General features: G+C 57.1%; 1 protein-coding gene across 7 annotated transcripts in view; it reads right to left on the reverse strand.

The window, feature by feature from the left end:
- LOC122373284 overlaps positions 1 to 13325 on the reverse strand; it is a 111048-nt gene that overhangs the window by 30415 nt on the left and 67308 nt on the right. The window lies entirely within an intron of this gene.

A 13325-nucleotide genomic window follows, 5' to 3' on the forward strand; every position in this document is an offset into this window, starting at 1 on the left:
GGGCGTCGGCCGCTACCAAAGATACCATATCATCATCCGCCGACCAGCAAACAGTAAACACCGTCCATAGGTCACAGCGGCAGTCGACAAACACTCGAGTCGCAGACGGCACCAGCAGAAGTGCCACCGGGTGCAGCTGGGTGCTGCCGGCTGCCACCGGGTGCCACCGCGGAGTACCGCTGCCGTCTGTTCAGCGTTACTGTTTGTATCGCGCCTCTGTCACCGCCGGCGGTCTGCGGCGCGTCAGTATCGACAGGAAGGAGCACCTGCAGCGAGTCCGTATCGACAGACCGGCACCTGCAGACTCCGAGCACTGCACGGTGCCGTTGTATCGCCTGCCACTCAGAGCGACCGTTGTGCTCCACTCGAACAGTCAGCTGCATAGAGTAGAGGAGACGCTACAGTGCACCCGGCTCCAAACTCGGGCTCCATCCAGGACATCTGGAGACTCGGTCGAACAGCCGGCGGACCGGACGCGCTCAGCGGAGCTCGTGATCGTCGTGATCTGTCACGCTGGCGGACAGGTGCTGGAGATGGATCTCAGCCGGGTTCCGGCGCCGGGGGCCGACACGGAGGCGTGTCACGACCTGGGGCTACTGCATCGGGCGCCTACATTCAGCGCTGCTGCATGGTCCCGGACCCGGGTGCATGAGGGAGTTCCATCAGCAGTGACAGAGAATGCGGGATCTCCAGCCTGCCCAGCCGAGTAGGTACCCAGTGTATTACAAGGGCGTGTAAGTACACCCAGAGCTGAGTGCAAGTCAGCATGGTGATGTAGAGGGCGTCATTTGCAACTACGTCAGACTAATGTGACGGTGATGGGACGGGGACGGACATAGGCGGAACAAAAATGATTATCCGGGACAGCACAGAGAGATACTGGCTGGAATTCAATGGGGGTAACTTTGCATAAGTATGAAACACATACGCTATTCATACATACATGGTGTGAAACGCCACGAGTGGGTGTCAGACAAATGGGGTTTGATAGAGTAGCATGCGATTGTCGGGGCGACACAAGAACGATGACGTGATGCGGAGATGCTACGCACTATACAATCTGACGAAATGGGAATGACGCATATTCGTGGTGCGAATGACATTAGAACTGCAGGACAACTATGACTTAAACAAACACAGAAATGGCGTGCAGCGAGGGCATGGTGAAGAAACGCCATCAATCAACAGAAACGCCTCAAACTGACATAAACCACGAAACATTGGAAGTCACCAGAACTTGACGATCCAGAAATGACACAAATTCTCCGAATAAGAAGCGCAATGCCACGAATGAGGTTACGATGACGACACAGAGCTGTTGGATAAAACGAAGGGCACATGCCCCAGATGGAGTTGCAGTAGCTGTAGGGGAGGGGAGGGAGTGTAGTGGGCGGTGTCGCCTGCAAGTGCTGGCAGCCAGCCGGCACGGCAGGAGCCGAGCCCTGTCTGACGGCGCCCCGCCGGGGTTCTGGCCGTTCCAGCCGCCGGCGGTGACGCAGGGGACAAACCGCGCACGGCGCCCCGCATTCCTGAACTGAAACCGTAGGCGGCCTGCTCCCGGTGCACGCACTAAACGACCGGGGAGGGGAGGCCGCTCCAGCAGTCTGTCAGCGTGCCAGTGTGTCATGGCACCTGCTCAGCGGGCCTGCCCCGCCAGCCGCAGCGGCCGCGTCGGCTGACCGGTCACGGCCAGGTAAGCCGAGAATAGACGGCCGCGGCGGCCTGACGAGACGGCCCCTGATGAGCGCGGGAGACATGACACAGAGGCCGCTCATAGCCAGTCGGTGAGCGTGCCGCGGCGGAGGTCAGAGAGCGGCGTGACATAAGCACCGGGAAACCCCCCAGGATAGGCGGATTCATCCCAGCTCCAGCCTCCGCCGTGTGCCACCTATGAGACGTCAGCGACTCAGCAGCGTCGGCGGGAAGGTGGGGGCTTCCAGTGCCCGTTCGGCGCAGTTCACGGACCTCAGAGGACGTTGTCCCCTCGGCCGACGGCCCACACCCGACCTAACAAGGGTCAGAGGCCAGCGCCGACACCACAACACAGGCTACCACGGAGCATCACGTAGCGTTACGGGCCGCCCCGAACGTCACAACAACGCTCGCGTGTCTCGCGCAGCGTCAGCGGCCGACAGCGGCGACAGACGGCGCTCCGGTGACCCGGGGTCGCGTCAACAGGACGTTGACCGGCCGTCAGACGCCACAGACCGATATTTCAGGAACACAGATCCAGCTCGGACATCCCACAGACGGCTGACGAGCATCGGATGCGCCAGCCAGGACGCAGCCGGCGCGGGGCCAGACACAACTGACCCGACCCGGGCGATAACCGCCGGGCCGCTGTCACACGACACGCGCTCCACGATAACGCTGTCCGGCGCAGACATAACTGACCCGTTACTGACATGCCGTATCCGCGCGACAGACACACAACTGACCTGGCTGCCGACATATCGCCCGCCGTCGCGTCTCCGTCTGTCGTGATCAGACAACACACACACACACACATGGTTCGGCAGTCGGCCCGCCCGCCCGCCCGACGACCCTGGCCGGCAGGCCCGGTCAATACGCGTCGGTTGACCTTGCATTCAGGCCCGCCCGTCCCGTGTCACCAGCGTGATGTCGGCCGAGGACCGGTTTCATCACCGGGTGCTCCTGCGATGATGCCTCATCGTGGTGCAATACATCACATCGGGGATGCACCTCCGAAGACATGGAGGCGTTTTCATGACCATGAGACGTGAAGGCGTGACATGTATCCCGACAAGAATCGCAACAATGGCGATCCTTCAGATGTTTGAATGTGCATCTCTTCTCGTAGTTTTCCACCCGCTTCCAGAGATCGCTGTATCATACCGTCACTGCGGTCGACTGGAACCGTTGTGGTCACCGCCTCAGACCGGGCTGGACATTACATAGATATGTATCACTACCTCGCTGTGCCACTAGGTTCGGTCGGGGCTGAGTCGGCGACTCAGAAATCATGTCCCGGTATTGTCTGTTACGGTAGCGGACGCGCAGGTAGCGGTTGGCGACACCAAACCCTTCGCGCCATCTTATCTCTGTTTAGTCTGCGTTGTGGCCGGCGTCAACACTTGACAGAGCACACACTCGAGTTTATGACCCGCCCACAGAAACGCACACACTCCATGACAGGCTGCCTAGTGCCTACTGCCTGTCTAGGCAGGCTGCGAGCGGTCTGCGAGGAACACCTGACGAGCTGCACGATCCTCTTTTCACCGCAGCGCGGTGCAGCGGTGGAGACCGAGGCTATGCGCCAGACCATCGGGCCGATATTGAAACGTCCAGCAATGAGATTTCCTTATGCCAAAGCGTAATGGTCTCTCCCTGCATAGGCGGCGGAACGGGGGGGGGGCACCGGGGCACCGTGCCCCCCTTGAATTCTGCAAGGGGGCACCAATAGCAAGGTGCCCCCCCTTAAATTTGATGTATTAGTACCAGGGGCGGATTCGGGAAAACTCCAAGGGGAGGGTCATGAATCGAAGTGGTGCCCCTACCTATACCCAAAATTAAAACCTCAACGGATTCCGGCCACTTAATTTTGGTGGTGCCCTATTTTCAGTTTTTTTTTATTTTCTTTATTTTTGGTTAGTCATGTGATGACTGGTGCCCCTGCTAGGCCGCTGGTGCCCCTGGAAAGACTGTGGTACCTACCTACCCTGCCCCCTGACAAGCCTACGGTGGGCCCTGACATGACTTAGGTGCCCATGGGCCCTGACAGGCCCGTGGTGCCCCTGACAGACCTGTGGTGTCCTTGCTAGGCCTGTGGTGTCCTTGCTAGGCCTGTGGTGCCCCTGGGCCTTGGCAGGTCTGTGGTGCCCCTGGCGAGCCCGTGGTGCCCCTGTTAGAACGCAGGTGCCCTTGACAGGTTTGTGGTGCCTCTGACAATCCTAAAGTGCCAGCGACAGGCTTGTGGTGCCCTTGACAGGCCCATGGTGCCCTTGCGAGGCCGGTGGTTCCCCTGCGAAGCCGATAGTGCCCCTGGCAGGCCTCTGGTGCCACTGGCAGGTCTGTGGTGCCCCTGGAAGACCTGTAGTGCTTTTGCTAGGTCGATAGTGCTCCTGACAGGCCTGTGGTGCCACTGACAGGCCCGTGGCCTGTGGTACCCCTGGCGGGCCTGTGGGTGCCCCTGTCGGCTGTCAGGCCTGTGGTGCTCCTGGCAGGCATGTGGTGACCCCAGGCCCTAAGTCATGACCCATGTGACCTCCCCCTGGGATTCGCCACTGATTAGTACTGCGATGGCTTCTTGCGAATTTGATACATGTAGGATAAATGGAATTTATCAAACGACAATAAGGAAGAGACAAACACATAGGTACTTGAGGAGGATCAGCTTAAAGTTAACCACACATACGGGCAGGGGTGTAATTTTCCTAAAATGATTGTGGGTGCCCAGCTGTAGGGGCGCCCTGCGCCAGGCCGTTTTGGGGCGCGATGGATATTCTTTATGTGGGAGCCTAAATTAACACCGAATTTGATAACAATGCTAGCCGAAGGGCGCTTCAAACGACGTGTCTGACTAAGCAAATACACGCTTAAAAGTGGAAACTGACCGGAAGGACGTGAACAAGATGTAGAGAGGCGCCATCCAGTAGGAGGGGCACCAAATGTGGAGGCGCCAGACGTTTACGAGGGCGCCGTGAGACGATGAAAAGGGCGCCATTCTCTTAGGAGGGCGCCGAGTGATTGAAAACGCTATGAGGTCCAGGGGCGCTAAGAGGCCAGAAGGGCGCCGCACAGTTAGTAGTGCTACGTTGGTGGGGACGTGGGGGCGCCAGATGGTTACGAGGGCGCCATGAGATCATGAAAAGGGCGCCATTCTCGTAAAAGGGCGCCGAGTGATTGAAAACGCTATGTGGTTCAGGGGCGCTGAGAGGCCAGAAGGGCGCCGAACAGTCGAGGGATGCACGGTGAACAGAGACCTAAGGACGCGAGACGGTCAGGAGGGCGCCGCTAGACCATGAGAATGGCGCGGTGCTGTCAAAAGTGCGCCATTCTCCCAGAAGGGCGCCGAGTGATTAAAAACGCTATATTATCCATGAACGCGAGACGGTCAGGAGGACGCCGTTAGAGCATGCGAAGGGCACCGTGCTCTCGAAAGGACGCTTGCAGTTTTGTAAGAGACTTGTGGGTGCATTTTCATCATTGTGGGGGCAAAATTCAGGATTGTGGGTGCATATGCCCCCACAAAGAGATATAAAATTACACCCCTGCATACGGGGGTGAACTGCCATTTTCGTTTAGTAAAAAAAAAAATAGATAAAATCATCGTGTCAGGGCTGTGACGAAAAAGAAGTGGCCTAAATCCGATGAGAAAACAGGATTTGGGGGTACCCTAGGTTTGGCTCCTTGAGACATGGTGCCCCCCTTGTCTCAAATCGTTCCGCCGCCTATGTCTCCCTGGACATAAAACATAACATAAACTGCTAAGCTGTCTACTTTTTTAGAATACACTACAAGGGTACTTTATAGAAGGGTAGGTACTTTATAAAGTCGAGGAATAACCAATTAACACTTAACACCTCCTCCCTAAATGCCTTGAGGAGTTAATTGTGATGACTTCCCCACCTTTCCACCACCCACTATCCGTTACAAAACCTCTTCTCCCGTTACATGAGTATGGGAGTAACACTAAGGTCCGAGAGCAATGCAGCGGTCAGATGGAGACGCGTCAGGCCAACCGGGCCAGGTCTCTGAATGCGATACAACACCACCGCATCAAATGAACATGCTTACATAAAGCGCAGCATTAGGTGCCGTCTCACATTTCGCAGTCGCGTGATATGATTCGCCGCTACCGTTCCGGGCCGGCGAGGGGCGGCTGGATTGGGCTTTGGAGCAGTAAATGCCACAGCACAGTGTTCCGCTTGCAGTGCTAGCCTCAGCACTGGATATCCCAGAACGGATGCCGCTAGCCAGGCCAACTTGATGGAGAACGTGACACCTTGTAAGAGGGTTTGGAAAGGGCCACGGAAGTCGTGTCGCAACCACCAGTGTGTCACACATCACGAGCTGCCTAATCACGACTCATAGGTCATCTGCATTGCACGATGTTAGCGAGAAACGACAGCGTGGTGTCGAAAACAGACGGCAGTCCATCTCCCTGTGAACAGATCTGCACCATGTCTATCGTCTCTGTTCACGCAATGTCTCGGAACACTGAGAGCTGCACGCGGCGGGCCAGCTTCTGCAAAGTGATTTGATACGTTCCCCGATGTGGGTCGGCGACTGACACGAGTACTAGAAGGGACCCCGCGAGGGTTACCGGCTACGACCGTAATTGGACATACACGCCCACTCCACATGTAGTTTACGCTGAGTAGATACAACACGGGTTGTGTTGACTGTGCCGTGCAGGATCCTATCGTCAAGGAATTCAACACGAATATTGGCCCGTTATCCGGCAAAAATGGTGTTCAACAGCCTGAACATCTTTGACAAGTGCTCGCACTAACATGGTATCGGTACACCGATCCACTGGCGCACCTCGTCCAGGCCAACCAGAGTGCAGCCTTGGAGCGCCGCGGCGGTCCCCGCTTCAGATGGACGCCCCAGCAACGGCAGATAGCCCGGAGGACCGCGAGGATGGATGGTAATGAAAGTCGCCTCCATAGATGGCGCTAGTAAAACGCCTGAAGATATACTGCGCCGCAAGGCCTGGCACCCGCAGCTGGAGCGCACTGGGTAATTTACTGCGACCATCAAAAAGGGCGGCATGCCCTTGAGTATGGCAATATCATAAAATGTCAGCTGCAACATTGGTATGTAGTCGCTTTTGGTCAATCGGAAGTGCTTAGCTTATCTATGAAGGTATGGCTCCCCATTCAGTGAGGTTTCGCTCTACAAGCCGTCGGAGGTGCACAAGACGCGATTCGTGTCAATAATGTAGTCATACCTAGCTGTCGCCGAGTCGATTTAGCCAACAGGCTGTCACTGGCCGATAATATCACTCGGTGGACAGCGGTCCCAAACATGTCCACACGTCAAATTCAGCGCGCGCACGGCCGCTGGCACGTCCCGGGCACGTCCAGTCGGGGTGACACGACTGTAGCGGTTCATATGTCATTTATAGCGCTGTGCAGGGGCGGAAGGGGCGCTCACAGCCCGCTGACAGTCGTACATTTCTGACGGCGATCGATGGCGACAGAGCCCACATCTGACGCTCCAACACCTCCCGGTCGTGTCACGGCGCCCGCTGCCGCTCACTCAGCATGTCAACAACGAGTTGGCGTCAGATCATCAGCATAATGTCGACCAGTAGCGAATGGATATCGTGACAGGTCATGACTTTAGTTTTATGCCGGCTGAGACATACGTTTTTTAGCCATCGCTTATCATGCCTACCCCCTGAGGCTGTGACGAAACACTCCTATCCGGCAGTACGACTCCAGGCATCTCTGTTTGTTTGTTGTCTCTCACAACAGTCAAACTTGGCCGACAGCTTCGTCTCAAAATAAGACGGAACTGTTACCCCCAGAACAGCGAGCGGACGCCGTTTCACGTCTGTCTCGCTGTTGGACAGAGCACAGAGAGCAGACAGACGGAGAGAGTGGTCCGAATAGAAGCGAGTACCGGAGTAGCGGGCCGCGCAGCCGCCGAGTAACAGCTGGCTCGTTAGCTGCACCCGACCCGGCCGGCCCTACCACACGTGCCGCGGGTCTATGACCCGAGCAGCGTGCGCCAGCCGTACCGGTCCGACCGAGCGATAAAACTCCACTCCACACACACACTGATGATGTCACCCGAGCCGCGGCGCACCGGGCAGCGACCAACTGTGCGTGACATGGCCTGATAGTGGCGGCGAGTGGGCTCAGTTCCATCGAAGGGCGTGTGACCGTCCTCCCCCGGCTCACCGGTCGTTTGGCCGAGGTCTGAGCATCACTGGCTACAGGAGGCAGTGGCGGTCAGAGAGGGTGCAGGGTGAGACTGCCGGCGTAGAGAGCACGCGAGCAGCTGATCGGGGGGGGGGGGGGGGAGAGCCTCCGCGCCCCGCTGTCTGACGAGGGGAGGAGGCACGCGGGTGGAGTCGCTATGAGAGGCCCATGCACTGAGCTGACAGGTAGGAATGGAGCGACGACCGGTCCCGGATGTGGCCAACAGAGTGACATTCTGCAGCGGCAAAACATGTCAGGTGCGCAGTCCAGCACGTCATTCAATGACTTTCGCCACGCGTCCGCCAACGACTAGTTGAAAAAGACTTCAACCACAAGCATAGTTTGACTGCAACGTGCTCAAATATGTTCAGTTATTCAGGAAAACGCAGCATAAGCATTTCAAGCATATCACTATGAAGAGATAGAATGTAAGCAATTTTTTCTTTTACGGATCAATGAGAATATGCAAGAACTTGGCTCTGTAAGCATCTGTTGTCAGCGACTAGCCACGACTTTTCGGAAACAGGGTCGATAACTCTCGGAAATTTCGCCTGCATTCCGACCACCGCTCACCCCTCGGCTCCAAGAAGCGCCGCGTGGTCAGGAATCCATCTGGGCACACTCGCTGGCCGCTAATCCACCGCGCTACAAACGATTACATGCCTGCGTCCATGTGCCGTCCACCCACGCCGGCCGACCCGGGCCGCAGTGGCAGGACGACCTCGCAGACATATGGAGCCGGCCGCGGTCCGCGACCGGACTGGACCGTGATTAGACCGCGACCGGACCGGACCGCGACCAGACTGGGACGCGATCCGCCCGCTCTACTACCCCGGACAGGTTCTCCTTGGATGGCCGACAAACAAACGGGAGCTATCCTGTCATTGACAGCTCAGACATCGGTTCCGCATTTCGAAGACAGTGCCAATCTCGGTCGAATCTGTGATCCGGGCACCTCCCATGTATAGCCCTCCTTCCCGATAAAGCTGATGGTTTTTACGGCAATGACATATGATGAATGACGATCTAAAATGGTCGTTGAAAACTGCACCAACCACAACTCGCAGTTCCTTTTTCTGTGGCTAACTGCCGGTGAATTGATCGCTGCTTAATCCAGCGTTCACCCGAAGCTCTGGCTTCGTGACTGCACCCTTGACGTCACTCACGTCCAGAGTCAAACAAACTGCTGACACTAGACTACAGGCTTGTTTTCCGAGCGCCGATAGCACTTCTCATGGCCGCCCTGCCCAGGGTTACCAAAGCTTGGGATTTGTCCCAAGATCTTGGGATATTGAACCCGACCTTGGGACCTTGGGATTCAACAGCAAACCTTGGGATTTGTCCCGAGCTTACGACTCCCGCTAATTTTAGCACATTTTTTTATCATTGGAAAAAGGAAAAGAATTAATAAAGACCAAACAAAGGAATCAGGAACACATCTAACACAACTTAATTGTTTGTTTTTTGTAAACCGTCCTTTTTGGACGAACACAACCGAGCGTTCTTTCGTTTGGTTTCACTGTACCTTACCAAGCAACCAACGAAGCACGAATAAGTTATCCTTATTTGACGCGTCTTCACTTTGTTTCTCCCGTCTCAGCTCTCAAGTGAGGCATTTAGCGAAATACCCAGTGGCTTCCGCGTCGATTAACACCCGGCCTGGCCGCCTGTTTGCGAATTGTGACTCCCGACGGATCGGAGGCGGATCCAGCTCAGAGTTTTGGGGGCAAACCATAAAATTTATCGATTCTTTCCATGCATCGTCCATAGGCGTAATGTTAAAATTATGCCGTTTGGGGGGGGGGGGGGCAAATGCCCATTTTGCCCCCCCCCCCTTTGAACCGCCACTGCGACGGATCATGCTTCAACTCGTAAAACCCAGACAGGTAACTTGCTGTGTCTCTGTACCTAACCTATGCCTGCGTGTGTAACTGTGCCGAATGCAAGTTATGTTAACGATATTGATTTATTTAGTCAACCAAAGATTTGAAAATACGTCAAATACACTTTATTTGCTCTATATTTGGTTTCTATAGACCTTGGGATGCACACTGGGCTTTGATCCTGTCGACCTTGGGATATGGAGCTCGATTTTGGGAAATTCGCGCGGCGATCTTGGGATTTAGAAAAATTCCCGTTGGTAACCCTGGCCCTGCCTTGCCGGCTCGGCCCTGACCGGTGCGTCGGTCAGCGCTGAAGGGCGGCCGGGGAGGGAGGGGGCGAGCTCTGTCAGCCGCGCACACCTCCGCTCCGGTGGCGGCCGGTGGTCCATTGTTCGACCCCCGGAGACGCAGCTCAGAGCGCGGGCTGACGTCAGACCCCAGCAGCAGCCGAGGACGGACGGTCAGGGCCGGCGGTACGGCCCGGCGGGCCACACACGAGTGGCCAGACCCGACACAGCGCCGGTGGCGGGTCAGGGGCAGTAGAGCGACCCTCGGGGCGGGTCAGGGGCAGTGGAGCGACGCACGGGGTGGGTCAGGGGTACTAGAGCATAGCCTCAGGGGTGGGTCAGGGGCAGTCGAGCGACTCCTCGCGATACAACACTCGCGACTCCTCGGTAGCCGGACGACGCCTCAGGATAGGTCAGGCCGGTCAGGGGCACTGACGCCTCAGGGCAGGTCAGGGGCAGCGGAGCGGTGTGTAGTGCAGTGAGTACAGTGAGATCAGTGCAATAAATAGTCCCGAGTCTCTGACTAAATATTTCGCGGCGGCGCGCGGGCGCACTGGCCCGACAGAGAGCTGCAGCCAAGAAGATACTCGGCCCGCCAGCCAAGCACCTCGCGCCGGTGGAAAAATTCATCAATATTGAAATAAAAATAAATAACTAAACTAAGCGGGCATCCTAGGCAAGGTCAGCGAGTGCCCTGCTCGGCGGGGATGCGTGGCCGCGCTGTCCTTCGGGCCACGTCAGCTGCTAGACGGAGGGAGGGGGTCTATATGCGCAGCACGCCAGCCGACAGCGTCTCATCCGAGGGGGAGGGAGGCTTACATCACGGCCCCACAGCTCAGAGGAGCCAGTCATGGCCCTGAAGCTCCACTCCATACAGAAAGGCCAGTGTATAAAGAGGGATAGAGACGGCACAGTCTGGTCTGGACTGACTCTCTGCACACTAACGGGACGGAGACGAAAAGAGGAGGCAGACGTAGAGGGGAAGAAGAGTGGAGTTAAACAGTCCCTACCCTGCTGCAGGATTTGGACGCATAGCCCGTAAAGGGATTCAGGTAGGCACAAGGCTAAGGGCGTGGCTGTTGGGGAGGGGCAGATATAGTGTTGGCAGAGAGAGTAGTACCGTTCGGGAACAGTCTGAGTTGTGTGCAGCAGTCTCTGAGCCGTGACTGGGGCCGGGGGAGGGCAGGGGAGGGGTGCCGGCCGCCTGGTGAGCCTCTCACGTCCCTCCCCTCCCTCCCCACCCCCGGCACAATCGGTCCCGCCCGCAGTACGGCGTTGGCCAGCACGAACCGAGCGCCTTATCCAGGCGTATGAAGTCATCGGGCGGCCGCCGCGGGGCCGCGCCGGCCCGCGGAGGGCTGCAGTCAAGTAGGTGTACTCGGTCGGCCAGCCAAGCACCTCGCGCGCCGGCGCGGCCTCGGCACGGCTGGGGTGGAGCTGGCCCGGCGACCGGCTGCCGTGAGCAGCGGCGTGGGCGCGATGGGACGGCATGGCGTGCCCGGTTAGCGTGGAGTGCAGCAACTTGACAAGGAGTGGAGTGATGTAATGAGAGAGGGACATAGTGACACTGACCGGCTAAAGCAGGCCACAAAAACAGGAACACGGCGCCTCAAAACCTGACAACATCCTTGTGCCAAAGTGATGCATGTTTTGTGGTCTTGAAAAGCGTCTCTTGGAATCTGAATTTGGGACACCACAAGTGTGCGAGTTACATTGTTTACATCACAACAGCTCAGCGCGCCAACAAAAGCGCTCAGTCCAGCTAGCGCGGACAGCCTCTGAAACATGTTATAGTCTATGTTGTTATATTTGCGGGACAGCTGAAGCAATCTGAGGACGCTGAGCCAGACTCGGCCGCTGGCATTGACACGTTTTGCCAAGGAACCCTGCCAGACCTGCTACAATAGGCTCACCAGGAACGCTGTTAGGGCGGGCATGTAAGCCGTCGACAATATCAAAGCTGCGTGAGGACGGCACCTGCCGCATACCGGATTAGGGAAAATACCGACATTACCAGGATAATGGCACAATTTATGGCATAGGTATCCTTAATTCTCTAGATAATTTTACACCTAAATATAAAAAGAAATGCAGACTGGTTTTTGGACTGAAGCCGACTTAGGTGCGTTAAGCCTGTGTCGTTTAGATCCGGTACCAGGATGATCCTAAGTATGGTCTTCATATGTGTAGTTTTGGCTGTCTATTTATGGCACGGGCGCAGAGTTCCCCCCCGGCACGGTTCGGTCGTGCGGCCGCGGTTGTTTCGATGAGCTCCGATCTCCCGAGGAGCTTCCCGGTCGGTTCAGAGCACTGTCCCCGACAGCAGCCAGTTGTCCACTCCCCTCCCAGCCTCTGTCCACCGCCGCCGTCCACTGGCCGCAGGAAAGGGCGCTGTTCCGCCCTACAGTGTCGGCTGACATCACAGAGACGGCTCGCCGGCGCGGCGGTCAGTGGCCACGGCACGACCGGCGCGCTTTTACAGACCATCCACAGACAGTTCTGCACAGTTTGCCGCTTCTACTACGAAGGAAATTTGGCGCATATGCCGGCCCGGTTCCGACAGGCTTATCTAAACAGTTAAAACAGCCGGTGCCAAGGCCGCGAGAGCCTCGAATCGGAAAATGGCTCGGCTAGTAAAAATAGTCGGGCGTCCATTGAAGCGGCCACAGACAAACAGCGAAACCTTGGACAAGATTGCTGACGGCCCAGAACTTGACGCGCGTTTTTGCTGACCACACAATGGCGACAAATGCAATCACCGCCTTCGCTGCCGAGTTGACTGCAGCTCTAGCCGGGTAGGCAGCTCGACACTCCGCAGTGGCCGGCCGGTGCGTGTACGCGCACTGTGCTGAGTTACTCGACACAAAGGGCACTGCTCCGTGAGTCAAACGTCTGCCCGGAACAGTGGGCAACCAGGCAGCGTCAAATCATTTTCTCCATGAGAGCCGGTAATGACCCGTGCCAGTTCCTCGAAACAGCGGCACGTAGCGGGCGTACCGCGCCGTTAATACATGACAGGTGACCGCGCTAGCAGCTGCTGCAGCGGCCCGGGCCACCAGAAGTCACTAAAACACATGTCTGAGCGGCCGCAGAGAGCCGCTCCGAGACTCACACAGCCTGCGTCACCATACCACACGAGGCGAGCCGTCACGGAGAGTGAGATGTCAGCGCTAATGACGGCTGACGCCAGCCGAGTCGCGCGCGCACGAGTCTGACCTTGGGTGAGGTAAGCAGCGTTACAGACGTCAGTGCCGTCAGTG

The sequence above is a fragment of the Amphibalanus amphitrite genome, unplaced genomic scaffold, assembly GCF_019059575.1.
Source record: "Amphibalanus amphitrite isolate SeventyFive unplaced genomic scaffold, NRLGWU_Aamphi_draft 001472F_arrow, whole genome shotgun sequence".
In the NCBI taxonomy this organism is placed as follows: domain Eukaryota; kingdom Metazoa; phylum Arthropoda; class Thecostraca; order Balanomorpha; family Balanidae; genus Amphibalanus; species Amphibalanus amphitrite.